The sequence below is a fragment of the Alexandromys fortis genome, unplaced genomic scaffold (assembly GCF_014885135.2).
Source record: "Alexandromys fortis isolate MF-2015 unplaced genomic scaffold, M_Fortis_MF-2015_v1.1 scaffold_45, whole genome shotgun sequence".
Classification (NCBI taxonomy): domain Eukaryota; kingdom Metazoa; phylum Chordata; class Mammalia; order Rodentia; family Cricetidae; genus Alexandromys; species Alexandromys fortis.
Genome location: NW_026067926.1, coordinates 4829930 through 4851999, shown reverse-complemented (window position 1 = coordinate 4851999; position 22070 = coordinate 4829930). Strand labels below are relative to the sequence as shown.

At 40.3% G+C, this 22070-nt stretch overlaps 1 protein-coding gene and 1 non-coding gene across 2 annotated transcripts in view; one reads left to right on the top strand and one right to left on the bottom strand.

Annotated features, from left to right (window-relative positions):
* Mosmo (modulator of smoothened) overlaps positions 1-22070 on the top strand; it is a 64465-nt gene that overhangs the window by 7789 nt on the left and 34606 nt on the right. The window lies entirely within an intron of this gene.
* Positions 4736-4838, bottom strand: LOC126502420 (small nucleolar RNA U13). Its single transcript, XR_007591925.1, has one exon. It is a non-coding gene; the product is annotated as a small nucleolar RNA U13 (small nucleolar RNA).

Sequence of the window (22070 nt, the reverse complement as noted above, 5' to 3'; positions counted from 1 at the left end):
AAGAAGAAGAAGAAGAAGAAGAAGAAGAAGAAGAAGAAGAAGAAGAAGAAGAAGAAGAAGAAGAAGAAGAAGAAGAAGAAGAAGAAGAAGAAGAAGAAATTCAGAAAAGGAAATTGCCAAGTGATGGCTGATTGTGTATTCATTAGGTTGGTGGCACCTGCCATAGTCCCACTTAAAAGTGATTTAATAATAGTCACAAGAATCAGTCCTTTACTATTTAGCGTGACCAAATCAGTGTCGTTGTTTGACTCGTTGCTTGACAAATAAGGGTTTGTTTTAGAGCTATTTGGAGGCAGGCAGATTTTAGTTTTGATTCTTGGAGTCTCTTTATTAGTTCCATGATTTGAGGCATGCAATATCTCTCTGCTATAAAACAGAGGTGATAGCTTAAAAGATGATTTTTGTTTTGTTTTATTTTTCAAGGCAGAGTTTCTGTATAGCCCTGGTTATCCTGGAATTTGCTCTGTAGATCAGGCTGGCCTCCAACTCAGGTCCATCTGCTTTTGCCTCCTAAGTTTTGGATTAAAAGTGTGAGACATCTCTGCCTTGCTCAAAAGATGGTCATTAAGAAAAAATGGAGCAGTGAGGGATCAACACATTGTCTGATACACAGCAAATGCCTGGATATTATCGTAGTTAGTACTATTATAGAGAAAGCCAGACGCCTGGCTTTTTGAGGGTTTCTCTTTTGCATTGTCTGTCTTATTTGTTTACTTATGCCCTGCCTTGTTGCAAAAGAAGATTTAAGACAGCATGGTATGTCTGTAGTTGACTGTTCTTGAAACCCAGCGGGGTCCATTCTGAGCAGAAGGACTGCACAGTAGTGTAGTGGCAATATAAACTTAATGGGATACATGTAAGCACCCAAACTAAGAGAGCCTTGGGTTTATGTGTATCTAGAACAGAGTGAAAATTTTTCCAAGTGAGAGGTATCCAAACATCCTGGGAGAGATGCACAGGCTTAGAACAAAGCAACATATAGTTGCATTCCATTGTCAGTTTTAGCCATGTTATTATTTTTAGACCGATTGCAGGTTTTTGTTTTTAAAAAAGGGTTTCATGTATTCCAGGCTGAGGATGACCTCCCAGGTGCTGAATCACAAGTGTGGCCATCACTCTGGCTGAGATAGCTCTTTGAGTATTTCTTTTGGTTTCACAGCTTTTGTAATACACATGTGAGTTTATTTTCCCCACACTTCACTGCATATACTTAGCCAGTGGGCATCATATATAACATTATGGGGGACATTGGGTGCATAGTGAAATGCTGTTGTCTGTGAAATTGTTATTGCATCATAAATCTTAAATTAAGTAACCTGTGGGTAATTTTTTTATAGACTGACCTTATGCCTTCCTAACTGTTCCCCAGGAGCTCAGGTCACACAGTGGCAGCATGAAGGTGTCAGCTCATACTCACGCATGGAGGTGTCAGCTCATACTCACGCATGGAGGTGTCAGCTCATACTCACGCATGGAGGTGTCAGCTCATACTCACGCATGGAGGTGTCAGCTCATACTCACGCATGGAGGTGTCAGCTCATACTCACGCATGGAGGTGTCAGCTCATACTCATACATATAGGTGTCATTTCATACAGCTTTACTCGCTCATAATGCTTTGGTTATCAGAATGTTTTCTTTCAAACTTGTGCTACTGATGTTTTTTGTTTGGTTGGTTCTTAAGTACTTCCTAGATTTTCCAAAGCTTAATAATTACAGAAGCCATTCCATTTTGTAACAAAATTGGGGCAGTTTCATGTTTAGACCATAGTCTAATAAAGAAGTGCCTGACTAGGAGTCACTTCTCAATAATGTCTCTAATACTGGCCTTCTGTGTGCTCTGTTGTTAACTGTAAGTTATACTGAGTGCTTGCCAGCTTTTCATAGAACAAGGAGAATTATGATGTCCCTCTGAGACCGACTGCTCCAGAACTGACAGAGAGTCTGTATCTGTGTGTCCATGTGTCTGTGTGTATGCACCAGCCAGCATGTATGATTTGCTTCTGTATGTTTCAGTGCATGACCACAGTTCAGTTTTGAGGTAGACATTTCTTTGACTTACTCCTTTAATTGACTTATTTTTAATTAGAAACGTGCTGCACTTTTTTATGTGATTCTTTATGTGACTCGGCTATAAATAAAATGTCACATTTGGCATTTTGACACTTGCTGCTGTATATATTGAGCAGAAGGCAGCTGCTGACTTTAATATAGATCTGCTCAGCTAAGGCCTTAGCCTATAGCCAGAGATTAAACAGGAGTAAAGAAAAGTGCTGTTGGATGACTCAGATAAGAAAAGGGAAGAGCAGTTTGTTTAGGCTCTTTGTTTGCAAGATACTGTTTACTTTGTAGCCTCATGGGGTCAGTTTCACCCATGATGATAGAAGTTCTCTTTAAATAGACCATATTCAGGTCACTTGCGTTAATCAGTTTACTAACTTACAATGGCAGTCTCAAGCCCCTCATAGATGATGCAAAATGTGACTATTTCCTTTATTAATTTCCGTCCTTTTGATAAAGCAAATCTTTATCTTATTATGAATGTTCCTTGCTGTCCCCCAGGTATTCCCTAAATCACTGGGCTTATTTCCATTCTCACAACAAAAGATACACAAGTGTTGGGTTCAAAAGGAACTTGTATTGAATACTCAGAAGGATTTTTAAACTGAAAAATATTTCATTTATTTTATGTGTATGGTGTTTTGCCTGCTTGTATGTTGGTGTACCTTCTGTGAGTCTGGTGCTTATGGAGGCCAGAAGAGGGTGTTGGATCCCCTGGAATAGAAGTTACATATGGCTGTAGGCTGCCATGTAGAGACTGAGAATCAAATCAGATCTTCTCAAAAAGTAACCAGTGCTTTTCTTAAGCACTGAGCTGTCTCTAGCCCTGAGAGTTCTTTAGATTTATTTATTTGATGCATATGAATGTTTTTGCTTTCATCTTTATATGTATACCACTTGCATGGCTAGTGTCTACTGAGGTCAGAAGACAACTCCAGATACAGTGGGACTAAGAGTTACAGAGTGTTGTGAGCCACTGTGTGGGTGCTGGAATTGAACCCAGTCTTCTGTGTGAACAACAGGTACTTTCAACCACCAAGCCAGCTCCAGCTCCTATTTAGAAGATTATATTTAAGCACATGAAAAAAAATTATCCTTGAAGTACCTGTACTCCGCAAAGATAAAATAGTCCAGATGGTCCAGATGATTGAAAAGGAAGTAGGTTTTGAACATAACAGGTGACGCATTTAATAATGCGTATTTAAATAATCAGGAGGTCTTCTGCAGTACTTGTCCTTGAAAGTGGAACTGCATGAGTAAAGGAGGTACAGCAAAGAAATTTCTGTTCCAGTGTATTCCTCTACATTGCTGCTAATTTTATCTTTTCAGAGTACAAGCATAATCATAGTAAATACTTAGCATAGCACTTTGTGACAGATACTGTTCCAGGCTTTATCTGTGTTAACTAATTTAATCCTCGCAATATCCTTATGTAAGTACTGTTTTCACCATGCAGAGGGATGAAAGAGTTATGGGACTTGCCCGCAGAGCTGATCCTAGCCTTTAACACTGCATGTGTACTTGGACAGACACCACGAGTGCATCTGCGTGCGTAAAACAAAAGGCACTTGGCAGTTATGAGCGTGGCTCACTCTCTCCTCAATCTTTGGTCCCATTTTCTCCTTAAAGAGCTCTGTATTCTAGCATCTCTTTGTTACTATGTTCCAAGTACAACTCTCTTCTTACCTCAGATATTTTACTTAAATTTTCTCAGCCTGCAAAGCCCTCATGTTCATTCTGATCCCTGTTTTATCTGCACCCTGCCCATCTGGCAAGCATCTTCAATGGCTTCTCTATAAAGCCTTTGTGATTTCACCTTAACAACTTGCACAGTTCTTGAGGTGCCACGACCATGCCTGTGTCGTGGTTTTTTGTGTGTTTCTTGCAACATATATACATATGTTTATGTAGATAGATTCGTGTGTTTCTTGCAACACACATATACATGTGTGTGTGTGTGTGTGTGTGTGTGTATAGGTAGGTAGACAGACAGACAGATAGATTTTTCTTGCTTTGGTTTCTTTTGAGACAAGGTCTTACACAATAGCCCTGTAAGTTACAAGCTAGACTTGAACTCAGTATAATTCTCCTTCAGCTTGCCTGGTGCTGGGATTTCAGATGTGAGCCACCATACCCAGCTATTACAGTACAGAATTTTTAAAAAGTTCCTTGAGAAAGGGGATATGATGTGTTATTCTTTTTATATTAGGTAGTGTTCAGCCCAAGCTTGCAGATGGCAGGAAAAAAGGAGGTGTCATGGTTGACACAAAGGTTTTGAACCGGAGTTGAAGAGTAGGAGTAGGCACATACAGAGTGCAGTGGCTGGGTGAGGAGTTTGTTTTAGCTATGTTCTGTACGAAGGAAGGGTAAGAATGCCCAAGGGGAAAGGGGCTGGGATATATATATGCATATATCAAGTTCTTCAGTAGTTATGTATTCATAGACTAATTTTTTTGATACATCAGTTGGTTTTCATTTGAAAAATAAGGTATAGCTACCCTATATCATTCCCAACTTTAAAACAATATAAGATGAAATATATATTATAATATATAGGTTGATCAGTTACCTTGTCAATACTAGTTAGATTCCTAAACTAGTCCTTAAGATCATCCTGTAGCTCTTTACTTCTGTAAATAAACACAATGCAATGTTTTAATTCCCCCCTTTTTTCATGTCAGACAGGTAATGTGCCAACATCCCAATAAGGTTTGCAGAGTCACATGTCACACAGTGGCGTGAGCACCCAGTGTTGACTTTCATGAACCAAAAAAGCACTTAAGATTTAACATTCTTGCCGCTGCCTGGCGGTGGTGGCGCATGCCTTTAATCCCAGCACTAGGGAGGCAGAAGCAGAAGGATCTTTGTGAGTTCAAGGCCAGCCTGGTCTACAAGAGCTAGTTCCAGGACAGGCACCAAAAACTACAAAGAAACCCTGTCTCGAAATCTCGAAAATCAAAAAAAAAAAAAAAAGATTTAACATTCTTGTTATCAGAGATGGTAGGTGCATTATAGGTTTCCCTGCACTGTGCTATTTCTTTTATTTATTTTTTGCCTCTGGAAGTAGTTGACAATACTTTTGTCCCTTTTTAGCCCAGAGTTAACTATAATAGTGTGTTTATTCTCCTTCATGGCTCACTGTTCTCTGGCCTCTTTCTTAAGAGCCAGTTGCAGCAAGTTCCCAATTTGACTATTCAAGCAGTCCATACCCAGCCGAAAAGTGCCGTTCCCAGTGCTCATTCCCCACTGACTTGTTGCACAGCTTGTTCCTGAACTCAGCTGCTGGTTTTCTGACCTGGTGGTTTTGCTGGGTGTTTTTGGAAAATCCATTCACTTCTGTAATAAAAATGACCATCTTTTGCCCATGTTGATACAGGGACAGTAGCTCCCTTTCTGTTAGTCTGCTTCTCTTTTAGACATCCAGAAACTTATTAACTTTGTGCTTTCCTGACAAGTCCTTGCCCTTTCCCCATGCTGCTATATAATTCTAATGTATCTGTCTGTCTGTCTGAATATTCAGTCACTTCAATGGGGCTTGAAGGAGTTTTTTTTAAATAAATGTTGATTGAATTTATTGACATTGACTAATGCAATTGTTTTGGACTAGTATTCATACATGCATAGACACACAAGAGATTCAGGGCATATTTATCTAGTATTTTTGAAAATTGTATGAATCATGGCAAAGTATGATATAGTGGTTTTCCTAAGGATGCATATTTCTTAGTTGTTCCATAGAAGTTTTATGTCCTATGACACACATTTATAGCAAGAAGTATGTGGTTAGCTAAGAATGCAAGGAAAAAGCATAGGAGAGCACACCGTAGTCCCGGCATTTGGGATCCTAGGCAAGGAGGAGCAGTACAACTTAGAGGCTGCCCTGTACTGCACAGCCCAGGCCAGCTAGGGGTTCAAAGCAAGACCCTGTATTTGGGGATTGAGGGAGGGCAGATTGCTCATGTTTACTCTCCAATAGCAACCCCATTGCACCAGGAACCACGTATGTAGATGTATGTGTTAATTTTCCTCATTGCTTTAACAAAATACCTGACAAATGCGGCTTAAGAAAGGAGAGGCTTGTTTTGACTTACAGTTTGAGGGTCAGTCTGTCGTGCAGGGAAGGTAGAAGCAGGCAGCATTTTGTATCTGCAAAATGTTTTCAATTTTATTTTATTTTGTATTTGCATCAGCGATAGATGAGTTGGATTGTAGCTCCTCTTCTCTTTATTCAGTCAAGGACCTTTGCCCCTGGAATGGTGTCGCCCACATTTAGGATGAGTCTTCTGACATCAATTAACCCTTTCTAAAACTCCTTATAGACATGCCCGAGATTTATCTCATAGGTGGTTCTAGACCCTGTCGAGTGGACAGTATGAAGGTTTATCTCATAGGTGGTTCTAGACCCTGTCGAGGTCGAGTGGACAGTATGAACGTTTGTCTCATAGGTGATTCTAGACCCTGTCGAATGGACAGTATTAAGCATCATAGTAGGCTTGTGGAAGATGTGTGCAAACTAAACATTCAACATTGTAATTAGTCACACTTATTCTAAGATTTTTGTTTTTAATTGTGTGTGTGTATGTGTGTCCACACATGAGTGCAGTGTCCACAGAGGCCAGGAGAGGGTGTGGCATCCCCTGGAGCTGGAGTTACAGGCAATTATGAGCTACCAGACAAGTGTGCTGGAAACTAAATCCATGCTCTCATACTCTTAACCACTGAGCTATCTTTCCAGCCCCAAGAAATTTATTTTTAAAATAACCCGTTAGTATACATATAATTCTACTGTATAACAAAGGCAAAAGCAAATTTACATATTGATGAGAAGGACGTACTTATTTTGCATGGAGAATTCCGTCTTGGCTGAATATTTGCTACTGTAAGGCATAGAGCGTGATCGACATTGTTCAGTTGATCAGTATTTTGGTTTGATGATTGTCAGAGCTGAGAATGCTACTTCACATAATACATGGTACAAAATGGCAGATGTGGGCTCTGCATTGCAGGAGTGCTTGGCAGTTCTGTCCTAATCCCAAGCCAAAATTCATTTGATGACTTTTCATTAATGAAACTGAAGTCAGCAACTCAAACAGTTTTTAAAATCAAACATTTTTTGACATAGTGTACTCCAAAGATAATTTGATAAATGCTGAAGAAAAACACTAAAAGTCTTTGTTTTCCATTATGTTCAGAAATGTCTGTGTGTACAATAAAAACACCACAGTTCACAACATAGAGGAGTCTCAAACCTGAACTGAGGTATCTCAGCCAGTGTTGTTCGCTTTGCATGGAAAGACAACATTTAATGCAAATGTGTTTAGAAACAAGGATGCAGAACACAGGCCAGCATGACTGAAAACACCTCAGGGTTGTTGTCTGAATTTTGTTTATTGGGCTTTCAGAAACCTTTTACTATGACCAAAAAATTTAAGGCCCTGAAATTCAGTCCTCTGCATCATACAAAGCTGGTGTCTGGAGCTTGTGGTCAGATTCTGCCTGGGCCATTCCTTAGCATGTGTTCATGGGTAACATAACTCAAAGGTCTGTTTGAGGATTACAGGTGTGCACACATACAAAATTTATGGTGCTAACTCTTGAAGAACTTTTGTTTTGGTTTTGGTTTTAAAACAGGGTTTCCCTGTGCAGCTCTGACTGTCTTAGAACTCACTTTGTAGACCAGGCTGGCCTTGAACTCACAGAGATCCACCTGCCTCCGTCTTCTAAGTTCTGGGGTTAAAGGCATGTGCTACCATAGCTATAGTCTTTTTAGTAGCTACAAGCAGCTGTCTTAGAGTTGACTATAAATACTGTGTACTTTTATGTTGTAAGTGTAGATGTTACCGCACCGGAATAGGCATTCCAGCCAATGCAGAGCTTATATGAGAACGGAGCCACCACTTTAGTGAATTAGGAGTTCTTTCTGTTTGAATTATGTACGTGTTTCATATATTCAAAAACTTATACAAAAAGTAAATTCTAACACCGAATACAAATTAAAATTGGGTAACAGAAATATATACCAAATTGATAATATGACTATTAAGGAAAAAAGTTAACTCATTTAGCTTAAAAAAAAACTTTATTACAGGAGGCAGAGGCAGGTGATCTCTGTAAATTCGAGGCTAGCCTGGTGTACATAGTGTGTTCCAGGACAGCCAGGGCTACATAGAGAGACCCTGTCTCCAAACAACAACAACAAACACAGTTCTTCTGTTATTTGTGGGGGGATGGCATGCATGTGGTGACAAGAGCACAGCCTTGGGAGTCCATCCTCTGCTTACACCACCACGTGGGTCCTGGAACCAGACTAGCTTGTCCGACTTGGCAGCAAGAGCCTTTACCTGCTTAGATGACCTGTAGCTTTTGGACAGAGAACTTAAGTTGTGTTCCCTTAATGAGATACAGCCTGAGGACTGTAGGTGCAGTCCTCCTAGAGCCGCTCATGCTCAGAGAAGGAATCTATGGCCTTTCAGGTGAGTCCTGCCCCAGCACCCTGGTCTGTTTAGTACTCCCCTTCCTTTACTGGAAGCATTCGAACCACAGATTTGAACCTTCTCTAAAGGCATGGTGGCACAAGCCTTTAATCCCAGCACTTGGGAGGCAGAGGCACAGGCAGGTGCAGATTTCTGAGTTCAAGTTCAGGCTCTTCTACAGAGTTCCAAGATAGCCAGGGCTGTATACAGAGAAACCCTGCGCCCCTACCCTCCCACAAAAGAATTTAATTCCCTGCAACCATACCCACCTTTTACAACTCTGCCTTCTCAAAGAGCAGTTGATAATCTCTTAAGATTACCTGACAGTTCTGGTCTACATTCTCATTCCTTCTGCTTCACCAGCATCTAGTTTCCTGAGTTTTTTTTAAATGTTTATTTTATTTATTTATTATGTTTATAGTATTCTGTCTAAATGTATGTACTGCAGGCCAGAAGAGGGCACCAGACCTCATTACAGATGGTTGTGAGCCACCATGTGGTTGCTGGGAATTAAACTCGGGACCTTTGGAAGAGCAAGCAATGCTCTTAACCGCTGAGCCATCTCTCCAGCCCTAGTTTCCTGAGTTTTAACTGGTGCCAGGATCGTTTAATTTTAGATCTATCTGATACCAATAACTAAGTAATTTTATGTGCTGGAGCTGCATTCTCATAGACACTGATTCATTGATAATTCGTGTTTGTGTGAGACAATGTAGAGATGGAGGAAGAGAGTGGTAATGAATGCAGTTGGTGGATCTGTGGGTTTGCATGAGCTTGGGGGGAACCTATTTTGAGATGGTTCACCCGTTAAGGAAGGCAAATAAAATAGTGATGAAATAAAAGTGTACTAGCCAGTTGTTACTGAGCTCTGTGTCCTGTGGAAAGGGGATGATTAGGGAAAGTGTAAATAACTTGGGGAGCCAGGCCCTGCTGGGTTGCACTGAGGAAACTGATGGGAGGAACAGAACTGCTGACAATTTTGGTTGGATGTTTCTTATTTTATGTGATAAGTCTCCAAACAATTTTTAAATTACATTATTTTGAAAAATCTCTTCTTTAATGAGCTTAATCAAATGGAATTTCATTTTTTTAAACTACCCCTAAGAAGTCATTGTAATGTGTGGCTCTAAAAAGTAATTTTATATAATATATCAGAGAAATTGTCATGAAGGTCTAGGCCCAAGGTTTCTATACAATTTTAAAAGGAAGTAAGATTGGCAACTATATTAATTTGAAAATGTGCTTTTTATCAGAACTTAAACTATAAAGTAATGCTATACTACTTTATTAAGTACAAAAACACTAGATTACTTTACAGTTTTCTACCCAAAATAGTTCTCCATGGGAAATGCCCCACCTTGTAAATGTCAGTATTGATGAAATATCTTTGCTGGGGTTTCTAAGATTTTGTCTTTAGATAAATATTCAAGAAAAATTGAACTGTTCTGCTCAGATATTCCCAAATAATAAACTGTGAACCTGACTGGAAGCAGACCTGGTACATTTCCTAACCAGGTTCTTCCTAGCTAACAACTAAGTACGTAACTTGTTATTAGGTCCCTTGTTGGTTAAATTGAGAGTCAAATGAGCCCATATGAAGCAGTAATACTGTACTGTGGCTCTCAGAAGCACTCAGTATACTGTCCGTGTTGGCAGTATACTGAAAACTATTGTCCCTTTCTCTCTAACTTTGTGAGTGATTTTTGAGTGCCCTTTATTTTCTTTATGTGTACATGTGTGTATGTGTATTGTGTATGTGCAGGTGTGTTTGTGTACCTGTCTGTACACATGTGAGGAGACCTGAGGTCGAAGTTGGAAGTCTTTTTAATCACCATCCACCCTATTCATTGTGGCAGAATTTCAGCTGAACCCAGAGAGCTCCTATACAGCTAGTCTTTCTAGCCATCTTGATCCTAGGATGCCTGGGTTCTTAGAATTTGAACTCCAGTCCTCACACTTGCACAGAAAGTACTTTCACCACTGAGGCATCTCCCCAGCCTGAGTGGCCTTTATTTCAGTATTAGCAGATTAGGTAGAATTGAGGACAGAACTAGTTTTTTTTTTTCTGAACTGAAACACTTGAGATCCCATTTGAGAAGTGAGAAAGAAAACTGCTAAACACCTACTCCATTGTGCAATCCCAAGAAGACTGAATCTCTAATTTGTTTCTTGCCTTAGTCCTTGCCTGCAGCAACTCTGCCTCAGTATGAAAATGTCTCTGTCCTTTGCAGATACTTGACAGGCTAAGCCAACAGATCATCTCCAGGGCCTTTATTATGGCTTGTAAACCATAACCCTGAGTAGAACATCTGAATACAGTTTTCATTATACCTGCACATTTCTAGATTCACAGTGAGTTGTTATTTTCCTAGGTACTACCATCCAATTCAAGAAATGCATGGTCTCTCACCCAGAAAACAAAAGTATATATAGGTGATAATAGAAATTTTTACTTTCAATTAAACTATCCAGATTTTCTAAAGCGAGAGATAATGCAAGAGTTACAAACTGTCTTTATTATGGGACACAAAAGGAAATGGGAATTCAAAGGGAAACAGACTCACAGAATACAGAACAAGGTGGAAGCTGCCATGTCCCGCCGCTTTACCAGAGAGATGTGAACAGCTGCACAAGCTTGCTTCTGCTCCCACCTCCCAAGAGAGCAAGAGACCCTTCCTCTCCTTCATAAGAGATCATATTCTCACACAGAAACCATACCCTAAGGCTGCTATCCAAAAAGTTATTAGCAAAAAGGAATTCCCACAGCAATTTTCATTCTTGTTTTCCAGTTTCCAGAATAGAATCATTTTACTGAGCGTTATATACATGTATGTATTCATTCATTCTTCAGTGCCCATGGGTGATTGGGGTCAGCAGCCACTGCCATGATGCCCAAGTCTGTGATGTAATACTGAATACTGTCTGCTAATAAACCAGGCTCTCCTTCTGTTTGCTTTTTCATCTCAATTATTTATGATGCATAATGCAGTGGAAGAGCTGAGTAAATCGTTGTGCATTGTAATGTTTTAGGGGTTAATGGTAAGGAAAAATATAAGCTGTTAGTATCCTCAGTATAGGTGCAGTTTTGTTCCCTTCCCTTACCCCTTGAATATTTTCAATATGGGATTGGTTGAATCCTGGGTTGTGGAACATGTGGATACTATACACATTTTCATGCAAATATATGTGTATTCATGTGTGTACAGATGTGTTTGTGTACCTATACATGGTGTGGAGACCTGAAGTTGAGGTTGGAAGTCTTTCTCAATCACTGTCCACCCTATTCATTGAGGCAGAATTTCAACTGAACCCAGAGAGCTCCTATACAGCTAGTCTCTCTAGCCATCTTGCACCTGGGATCCCCTGTCTTCTCCTTCAAAATGCTGGAATTACAGGTTGGCCACTATGGCCACATGGCATTAAATCCTATAACTACTGCACACATAACTATAAATGTGCCTTTTTATTGTAATTATTTAGTTGCATGCAGTAGAAGTTTTAATGTATGTGTTGTAATCATTGCAGCCCCATTATCGATAAGAACTCTGGGATTGGGAAAGAATTTTTTAACATCAGAAGCACACAATTGAATACTCAAAAAAAAAAAATCAAAGTTTATTTTAAGCTTATTTCTGAAACAATTGCTTCCTTTTTAACTGACCTATTAGTATACTGAGTCTGCTTTTGGAATTGCTATATATAATTTACTTCGTGGTATTTCTTTTAAGTTTGATGTTTCAAAAACTTTGCTTCTCAGAAGACTATAGATCCCACAGCTCTTGCTCTGCGTTTACCCTTCAGTCAGCTTTCCTCCCGAGAACTTGAGTGAGCACACATCACCAGAGCATTTCCTCTCCGTCTTCTGGAGTGTTCATGCTGTTTAAAGCCACGAAGGCAGATTGTTTAATGCACATTCCTGACATTTGAAATACCTCTGATTGTGAAAGCTTTCTTTCTCTGAACTGTTAGATGTAAGCATGATTCATAAAATGAAAGAGGGTTCCTGTAGTTCCTCCTCGGTTGAGTTGCCATTTAGTCTTCTGGCCCTGTCACCTGCCTGGCGGTGAGAAATCAGCTCACCTTAATGTCAATGTGTGTTATTGCTAGTTTGTGATTTAAGGAAAGCTGCTTTACCTTTGTTTAGAACTCTTCTTTTTTCAACTTTTACTTTTCCATTAATTTAGACTTCAAAATGTGATATTTAGCATCAGCTGGCCTGGAACTCTACACACTGAGATCTGCTCAAAAGAAAACATGCTATTGCATTTTCAGAGGTTTTTAGGCAGGTGTTTGGTCCTCTGGAAGGGAATTTCTTAATTATCAAATTGCTAGGCATCTTCACAAAAACTACTGATAGTGTAGAAAGACGATTTCCTCAGCTTCCTCCTGCCATAAGCTCATGCTTCTATCCTACGCCCAAATTCTGAAAATTTCCTGGCAAAATGCTTTTCAAGTCCATTAACCATGAAGAAAATCTATACAAAGGTCATCACATGTCATTTCAGACTCTAGATGGAATCTATACTAACTGTCCTGATCCATCATTGGTAAGAATGCACCAAGCTAGTATTCTCTTGGGCTTAATTTTGCAGACCTTCCCGTAAGTAGATATTTACAACCTGTCATGCATCACTGCAGGAGAAGATTCAAATAGGAAGAAGTATTTGAGAATCAAAGCTGGATTTTCCTGCTGTCTTTTGGGCATGATAGAGCTGTTGCAGTCTGGAGTTCACTGCAGCTGTGGTCACCTGCACAAGGGCAAACCAACAAGATCAGTCCACATTCCAACAGGCAATACCAGTTGGACTCATTGGACCACAACAAACATGGGCAGGGAGGTTGTTGGGGATGCACATGAAAGTGGGGAGAGATATATTAGAGTGGAAATGGGGAGGTGGAGGTGATCAAATACATTGTGTGGTGGTTTGAATGAAAATGACCCCCATAGGGTATAGGGAGTGACACTATTGGGAAGTATGGCCTTGTTGGAGTAGGTGTGGCCTTGTGTGCCCATGTCACTGTGGGCTTCAAGTTTCAGATGCTCAAGCCAGGTCCTGGGTCTCCCAGCTGCCTGCCAATTCAGATGTAGAACTCTCAGCTCCTTCTCTAGCACCATGTCTGCCATTCATTGTGCTTCCTACCATGATGATAACAGATTAAACCCTGAACTGTAAGCCAGCTCCAGTTAAATGTTTTCCTTTATGAGCTGCAGTGGTCATCGTGTCTCTTAACAGCAATAAAAACCCTAATAAGACACACTGTATACAGCTTACAAAGTTGTCAAAGAATAAATAAAAGACTTACTTAAAAATCTCTATTTTCGGGGCTGGAGAGATGGCTCAGTGGTTAAGAGCATTGCCTGCTCTTCCAAAGGTCCTGAGTTCAATTCCCGGCAACCACATGGTGGCTCACAACCATCTGTAATGAGGTCTGGTGCCCTCTTCTGGCCTGCAGGCATACACTCAGACAGAACATTGTATACATAATAAATAAATATTTAAAAAAAAATCTCTATTTTCCTGTCAATTTAAACATGGATATATCTGAAAAATGCTTATCCACATAAGACAGATCATTATTTTGCCATTTCAGAGTTTGCTTAGCATGTCTGAACATTAACTACCTCATGTATTTTGTTAGTTAAATTATGTGTCAGTACTTTTTTTCTTTAGCATTAAATATTTCCAGTATTATGTGACTCTTCTTAGAAGGGGACTTTTTTTTAACCCTTATTATGAGATGGCAGAGGTTCACAAAACAGATGATTGGTTTATCCTAATCTTCAAAAAGTACTTGTCATTTACTTTCTGTAGGCCCAGACACAAGAAAGTAGGCCGAGTCTAGTGGGTGATCCAAACAACTGAACGGGTCATTGGGAAGCCGCTGAGAACAGCACTGAGACAGCTCACTGACTGCCTCTGAGACAGGAAGGTTAGCAACGGCTACAAGACAAATGACAGTTTCCCCTCCTTTTAAAAAACTAAATATGTATATTGATTTTTCATTAAAATAGTTGTGTCATTTCTTACCTCTCCTCTCTGCCACCCTTTTCATATATCCTCCCTCCCAAATTCATGGCCTGTTTTTCTTTAATTGTTGTTATTACTTAAAACTTTTAAAGTTATTTGTTTTTTTAAATGATTGACTTTATTTTATTATATGTGCATTGGTGTTTTGCCTGTGTGTATGTCTGTGTGAGGGTGACAGATCCCTGGAACTGGAGTTAGAGGAAGTTGTGAGCTGCCATGTGGGAATTAAACCTAGGTCCTCTGGAAGAGCACTCAGTGCTCTTAACTACTAAGCCATCTCTCCAGCCCCATGTAAATTTTTTTTTTTTTTTTTTGGTTGTTTGGCTTGGTTTGGTTTGATTCTGTTTTTTGAGATGGGGTTTATTTGTGTATCTCTGGCTGTCCTGGAAATTGCCCTGTAGGCTAGGCTGGCCTCAAACCCACCACCTGCCTCTGCCTCCCAAATACTGGGATTAAAGGGATATGCCACCATGCCTGGCTTCTACATTTATATATAAATTCATGAATAAGACAATATCTAAAGATCATGTATGAACTGGCCAAAGAAAGAAGGGGCCTGAGTGTTCCGGGTAGATGGAAACATGCATGCAAGGCCCTAGAGGCCTCTCCACTCCCCACTACATTTTCATGTAGGAGCTTGGAAGCTTGGTGTGTTGCTGAACTGCACTGAAGGCTGGCGTCAGTGACCGTGGACAGGGACACAGGCCCTGAACCATGAAGTGCATGGTTTTATTGTAAGAGATTTCCTGAGATACATTCGTACGCCATTCAACCCATACCTTACAATGTACGGTTTGACACTCTCTGGTTTGTATGGTCACAGCTGTACATCCAGCATCAGCTTAGACTTAGCCAATTGTAGAGCTCTTAGTCCTCACCCCACCTACCCCGGCTAATCCACTTTCTGACTCTGTTTTCTACCTTGTAGAGTTCATATAAAGGGAATCATAATATGTGCTCTTTTATCATTGGTATTTTGCATAACATTTTCAGGTAGTGTCCACATAGTAGCATGCACGAAAATGTAATTCCTCTTGGTTGCAATTCATGGATACATTCTACAGTTTTCTTATTCTAACTGGTACCTTGTTGTCAATGGATATTTGGGTTATTTCCATCTTTTGTGGCCATTATAATGATCCTGTTATGAAAATTCATACCCATACACATTTCATATGGACAGAGATTTTTATTTCTCATGCATATATACCTAGCAGTGATATTGCTGAGTAGGGTAGTAATTCTCTGGCTGTTCAGGGAGCAATAGGCCTGTTTCAGTGTGGTTCCAGTCACTCCTATGTAGGTGGAGACTGCTCATTCATTTCCTGGCTGCCCAGACCCAAATAATAACATAGAAACTAATAATATTAATTACAACACTGGCTGGCCAATGACTCTAGCATATTCCTAACTAACTCAAACATCTTAAAATAACCCATTCCTATTATTTTATATTTTACCATGAGGCTCGTGGTTTACCGGTAAAGTTCCTGGGTGTCTGTCTCCTTTGGCAACTACATGGTATCTCTTGATTCCGCCTACATCTTTTTCAGTCTGGCTATATTCTGCCCTGCTATAGGCCAAATCAGCTTTATTCATTAACCAATAAAAGTAACACATATACAGAAGTACTTCCCACACCACTCTTTTACTTGCCTATGAGTAATGTGGGAAGTTACCAGTTTCTTTTTGATGTTCTGCAGTTTGACTATATGTATAGACTTTGTCCTCCTTTATTTCTGTGGGTTTTAAGGGCTTTTAAAGAAGATTTGTCATGTTTTTTTTTCTTTAATGTGTCTATATTTGTGCTCATATGCATATGAGTTGCCAGAGGAAGATGTCAGAGGCCAGATGAGGACAATAGAGACCTTTGGAGCTGCGGTTAGCAGGCAGTTCTGAGCTGCCTGATATGGGTGCTGGAAACTAAAGTCTGATCCCCTGCAATAGCAGCAAGTGCTGTCGGTTAGTGTGCCATCCCTTCATCTGCTGGAGACTTCTTAAATAAGGCCTGAGAGCTGCTGTTCTCTATGTGATAGCCTCTAGGAGCCCTATGATGACAGAGGGCATGAAAGCATTCTGTGAGCCCGTAATTAGGTCGCAGTTTCAGGAATGTCTGTGTTCTGGGTCGTGGCCCTCACAGGTGTTTCCTGGTCCTTTCCCCTCTGAGACAGGAGACTGGAAGAGTTGGCTATTCAGTTAAGGTGTGGTAAAGTGCCTTCTTTTTTGAGATGGCTGCCTAGTTAGGTTTCAGTGAAAAGATTTCTTTTCAGTCAGTTTGTTTGTTTGTTTTTTGTTGTTGTTGTTGTTTGTTTAAGAACAGATATTCTGGGCTTATTTCAATACAGTTACTGTTCCCTTTCACCAGTTGTGTGTGTGAGGCCACCCCTTGTTGACCTTGTGGGGCCCTAAAAAGCTCCTTGAGACAAACTCGAGGAAGTTGGCTCCTCCCACTACAGGCTGGGCTCTCTTGGAATTTCTTACTCTCAGACCTTGACCACATAGCCCTCAAGAGCCTATCAGGTTACAGTTCGGGTTTTTCTTCTCCATGACCAGCTTCTCATCCCGATTTTGTTTGTTCTATGAGGTGGGTTCTTGTCTTGTATCCTGGAACTAACTTGTGATTCACTTGGCTCAGTCACTCTGCTTCCAGGATTATAGACGTTTACCACCACACAGAAATATTAACGTTTCTGTCTTAGTAAACTCATTGCACCTGGCTGTCTGTCCAGTTTTACAGGTGATGATTTGCCCTGTAACCCCTGTTCTCCAATGGATTTAAGAACTGTTGGCATTTAGTCTGTTCAACACTCTCCTTGTTCTGTGAGTGGATGACAATTCTCAGCCCTTACATGCTGACTGGAAATGAGAAGTTACTACTTACTTTGTTTAGTTTATACCCATGTGTTTTCCTTGTGGTTTGGAAGAATTACTGTTATAAAGGCACTAGTTTCTTAAATATTGGCATATTAATTGCTCATATAGAGGAATATACTTTGTTTTGTATGTTGATCATGCTTCCTGTGAGTTTATTACTTCTGATAGTATTTTAAATGATTTAATTTTCTTTCTTGATTGTTCCTGCTAGAACTTTATTGCAAACCTCCTTGTCCTACTCTTCAATTGGAAAATTTTGTTATCTCTGCATTAAATATAGTAGATATGGATTGGTTGGTTAGTTAGTTTGAGACAGGGTCTTGCCATGAAGCCCAGGTTGGCCTTAAACTTCTGGTTATCCTCCTGTCTCAGTCTTCCCAGTCTCTTTTGGTTTGGTTTGTTGTTGTTGTTTGTATGATGTTTATTTGATTGAGCAGGTTCATTTCTCTACCAGACGAAATGATAACATTTTTATAACTCTACATTATCTGACAAGTGTGTGTTTAACAGCGAACATATATCCAAGTGAAAGAAAAGAGTCCATTCTGTTATGATTTTGTTAATTCATAGTGTGGCATTTAGGTATTTTAAAACATACTTTCAAATGCTGCTTCAAATGAGAGACAAGGGCATAAGAAAGGTAGCATTATGGGGTGCTGAGAAGATGGCTCCATCAGTTAGGTGCCTGCTGCACAAACCTGAGCACTTGAGCTTGGATCTCCAACACCCACATGAAAAGCTGGGCATTGTGCAGTGTGTCTTTAACCTTTGTGCCTGGGGCCATGGAGACAGGGGGATGCCTGAAACTCACTGATCAGCCAGCCTAACCAAATCTATGAGCTGCAGGTCCAGTGAGAGACCCTGTCTCAAAAAGTAAGATGGAGAGAATTGAAAGCACCTGATATCCACCTCTGGCCTCCATGTGCACACACCCGCACAAACATGGATAAACTTATACTGCTCCGGGTTCTCTAGAGTCACAGAACCCATAGAATGAACCTCTCTCTCTTTTTCTCTCTCTCTCTTTCTCTTTCTCTCTTTATAAATATGTGTGTGTGTGTGTGTGCGTGTGTGTGTGTGCTAAGCCGCCACAGAGGGGAACTAAGATGTTGACAGATTAAGGCCAGAGGTGTAGCTCAGCAGTAGAGCACTTTTGCCTAGGATGCTTAAGGCCTTCCTTGGGTTCAGTCCCCAGCACTGGAGAGAGTAGAAGTCAAGAAAGGAGGGTGATAGAGAACTGACCAATTTAAAACTGTTCTTCTTTCAAAAGCAGTGTTAAGAACATTTAAATTCAAATATAAGTGATAAGTTTTTGTTTTTTGGGATTTTTTTTTTCGAGACAGAGTTTCTCTGTGTAGCCCTAGCTGTCCTGGAACTAACTCTTGTAGACCAGGTACGCCTCAGACTCACAGAGATCCGCCTGCCTCTGTTTCCCAAATGCTAGGATTACAGGTGTGCGCAACCCCTACCCTGCTGTGGTATTTGTAAACCACATGCTAAGCAGTGAACAACTTACTCAGAATATGTAAATAACGCTTAGATTCACCAGTACATTTTGATTTTTAAAAAATATGCAAAAGATATGAGTAGACCAAAGATGGCAGATAAGTACAAGAACATATATCATTCTGTCATTGGACATTACAGGGACATAAAACCACAATGAATTCTCTGCCCTCACCTCTACAGTTTTAGAATGGCTCACCAGGCTGATGATACCAAGCATTAGCGAGTTTAGGGACAGCTAGAATTCTCGTTGCTGATGAGAATGCAGAAGGTACAACACTGAGAAACCACTGCTATGTAGCTTTTTAAGGATGTATTTCATGTGTATGAGTGTTTGCCTGCATGTTTGTGTGTAGCACACGTGTGCCTGGTGCAGACAAAGGCTACAAGAGGGCACGCATCCCTGGAACTGGAGTTACAGACGGTTGTGAGACTCTGTGGGTGCTGGGAATTGAACACTGGTCCTGTGTGAGAGCAGCCAGTACTCCTAACTGCTGAGCCATCTCTAGTCCCTTTTCTTATAAGCTTAAATATACATTTATGACCGAGCATTTCCACCCCTGAGTATAACACAAGAAAGATAAAAACATGTAAGTACCTAGTGAGCTGTATACAAAGGTTTATTCATAGTAGCAAACAATATATGATTTCATTATGCAGAGCTGTAGAGGGAGAAAGCTGTGTTGATAGAAAGCAGATTTGGGTGTGATGACCAGTGATGTAGAATGCAGGCCCGTGCCAAACTCATTGAATTGTATTGTATTTTCATTGTTTACAGAACACTCCAGTACGTTTTTTCCTATTAAGTTTCTTTCTTTCTTTTTTTGTTTTGTTTTGTTTTGTTTTTTTCGCCCGGCCCTATTAAGTCTCTATAACCAAATCCATGTAGATAAGACTATGCTACTCTTGACATTTTTCCTCTTTTATTTTATTTTATTTTATTTTTGAGACAAAGTCTCTCTACATAGTCCAGGCTATCCTAAAACTCATTGTGTAGAGTAGGCTGTTCTGGGACTCAGCCACCTGTCTCCTGAGTGGACCTTTGAAGGTGTGTGTACCCAGCCCAAAATTATGCATTTTTTAATGATAAATTTTATTAACTCTAAATTATACTCCAGTAAAGCTTTAGGAAATACCTCATTTGCATAAAAGGGCATGAAGATATTAAGTTATTTTCTCAATTACATGGACAGTGTGCTTTGTGGTTGTTACCTCTCGATTCCCAGTCCCACTACTAACTATGTGTCTTGACACGCAAGGCTCTTGAAATAAAGAAATGCAGCCTGTGTTCTTTTTGTTTTGTTTTTGTTTTTCAAAACAGGGTTTCTCTGTAGCTTTGGAGCCTGTCCTGGAACTAGCTCTTGTAGACCAGGCTGATCTCGAACTCACAGAGATCCGCCTGCCTCTGCCTCCAGATTGCTGGGATTAAAGGCGTGCACCACCACCGCCACCTGGTGAAGCCTGTGTTCTAAGACTTCCTGTATTGTTTTGCATAGAATGTGTGCTCAGTGAGTCTTTGCTGATGGTATGTGAGGTGGCACACCGTGCCTAGTTGACTCGGGCAGAACAGTCAGACATGGTTCATGGTTTGGTTTCAGATTTCTGAAATTCATCAGACCGTCTTTAACAAACGGTTTCCCTACACCACTGTCTCTTTTCTCAAGAGATCACATCTCCCACAAATATAAGATAATTAATGAGGGATTGATTTCTTCCTACAAAAGTTTAAGAAGCGTTTCTGATGTTGAAAATGGAAGGCATTATCATCTTACATTTTAATCCGAAGCCAAATATAACTGCAGTAAAAGCACAGGTTCCTCTTTAAGTAGAACAGCTGTCAGAATTAGAACTCGCAGCTTTCTCCAGAGCGCTCCACTCTAAATCCATGCTCTTCTGTAATGGAGGGACCATATTAATGGCCCAGAATAAACACTCATCTTGGGTTAAACATACTTTTCTTGCATCTGCAGGGGTCCAAGTTTTTATGGTTATTATTTATTTTTAAATACTGTTTAGCACTAATGGGTTAAGAGTAAGACTCTGTGTGAAATATTTGAATGCTTAATTCATGTCTGTCTTATTGCACATGGTACTATAGTAACACTTTGTTATCTCTATTTAGTCGAGGCAACGGAGGTCCACAGAGTAAGTAGCCTTGCCCAGTTCTGATGTCTGGTAGGGGTAGATACAGATTTTATTCTTAATCCAGGGACTGAACTCTAACCACTAATATTCTGCTTTTCTGACAATATGATGGATATATGACCACATAGTTTAGAATTTGGTTTGCTGTCAGTGTCACTGTGCTTAAAGAAATTAAGGAAGTATAATGTATGAGAGAAGTAATTTAGAGCTGTTTAATACTGAGGTATAAACTAGTTTAAAAACAACCCAACATTCGAGACCAGCCTGGTCTACAGAGCTAGTTCCAGGACTGGCTCCAAAGCCACAGAGAAACCCTGTCTCAAAAAAAAAAAAAAAAAAAAAAAAAATAACAACAACAACAACAAAACAACCCAACAGTGATCTTGACTGACCTGGACATTGTAACATGAGGCTTTGCTAAATCCAGGAAAGTTGCTTATTTTGATTATGCATTCACTTTAAAGTAAAATGTATGCTTTGACAGTGCCATACATGATTATATTTCAATCATATTCACCTCCCCTTCCCCTCTTTTATCCCCTTCTTACTTCCTCGAGAGTCCTTCCCAACAATTCCTATTTTCATGTCCACATATACATATATGGACATAAAATACACACATACGGACTTAATGGGAGTTTAGTGAGGGTTGCTCGACTGTGCAACTTACCGGTGGCCACACCCCCAGTAAAAATTATTACCATTCTTCCAGCAGCTATTAAATGCTCAACCAGGAGTGGGCGTCTTGGCCTTCGGCCATCCATGCTGGAATGTTGATGTATTCCCACCTGGGCAGGTTTGTACAGGTGCGCGCTGCTGTAAGATCACAAGTGCAGCAGCCATGCCACGTCAGAAGAAGCAGTTCATAGCACTCTTCACCAGCCTCCGGCTCCTACATTCTTGCCACCACATGATGTTCCCTGAGCCTCAGCAGGTCGTGTGTGTGTGTGTGTGTGTGTGTGTGTGTGTGTGTGTGTGTGTGT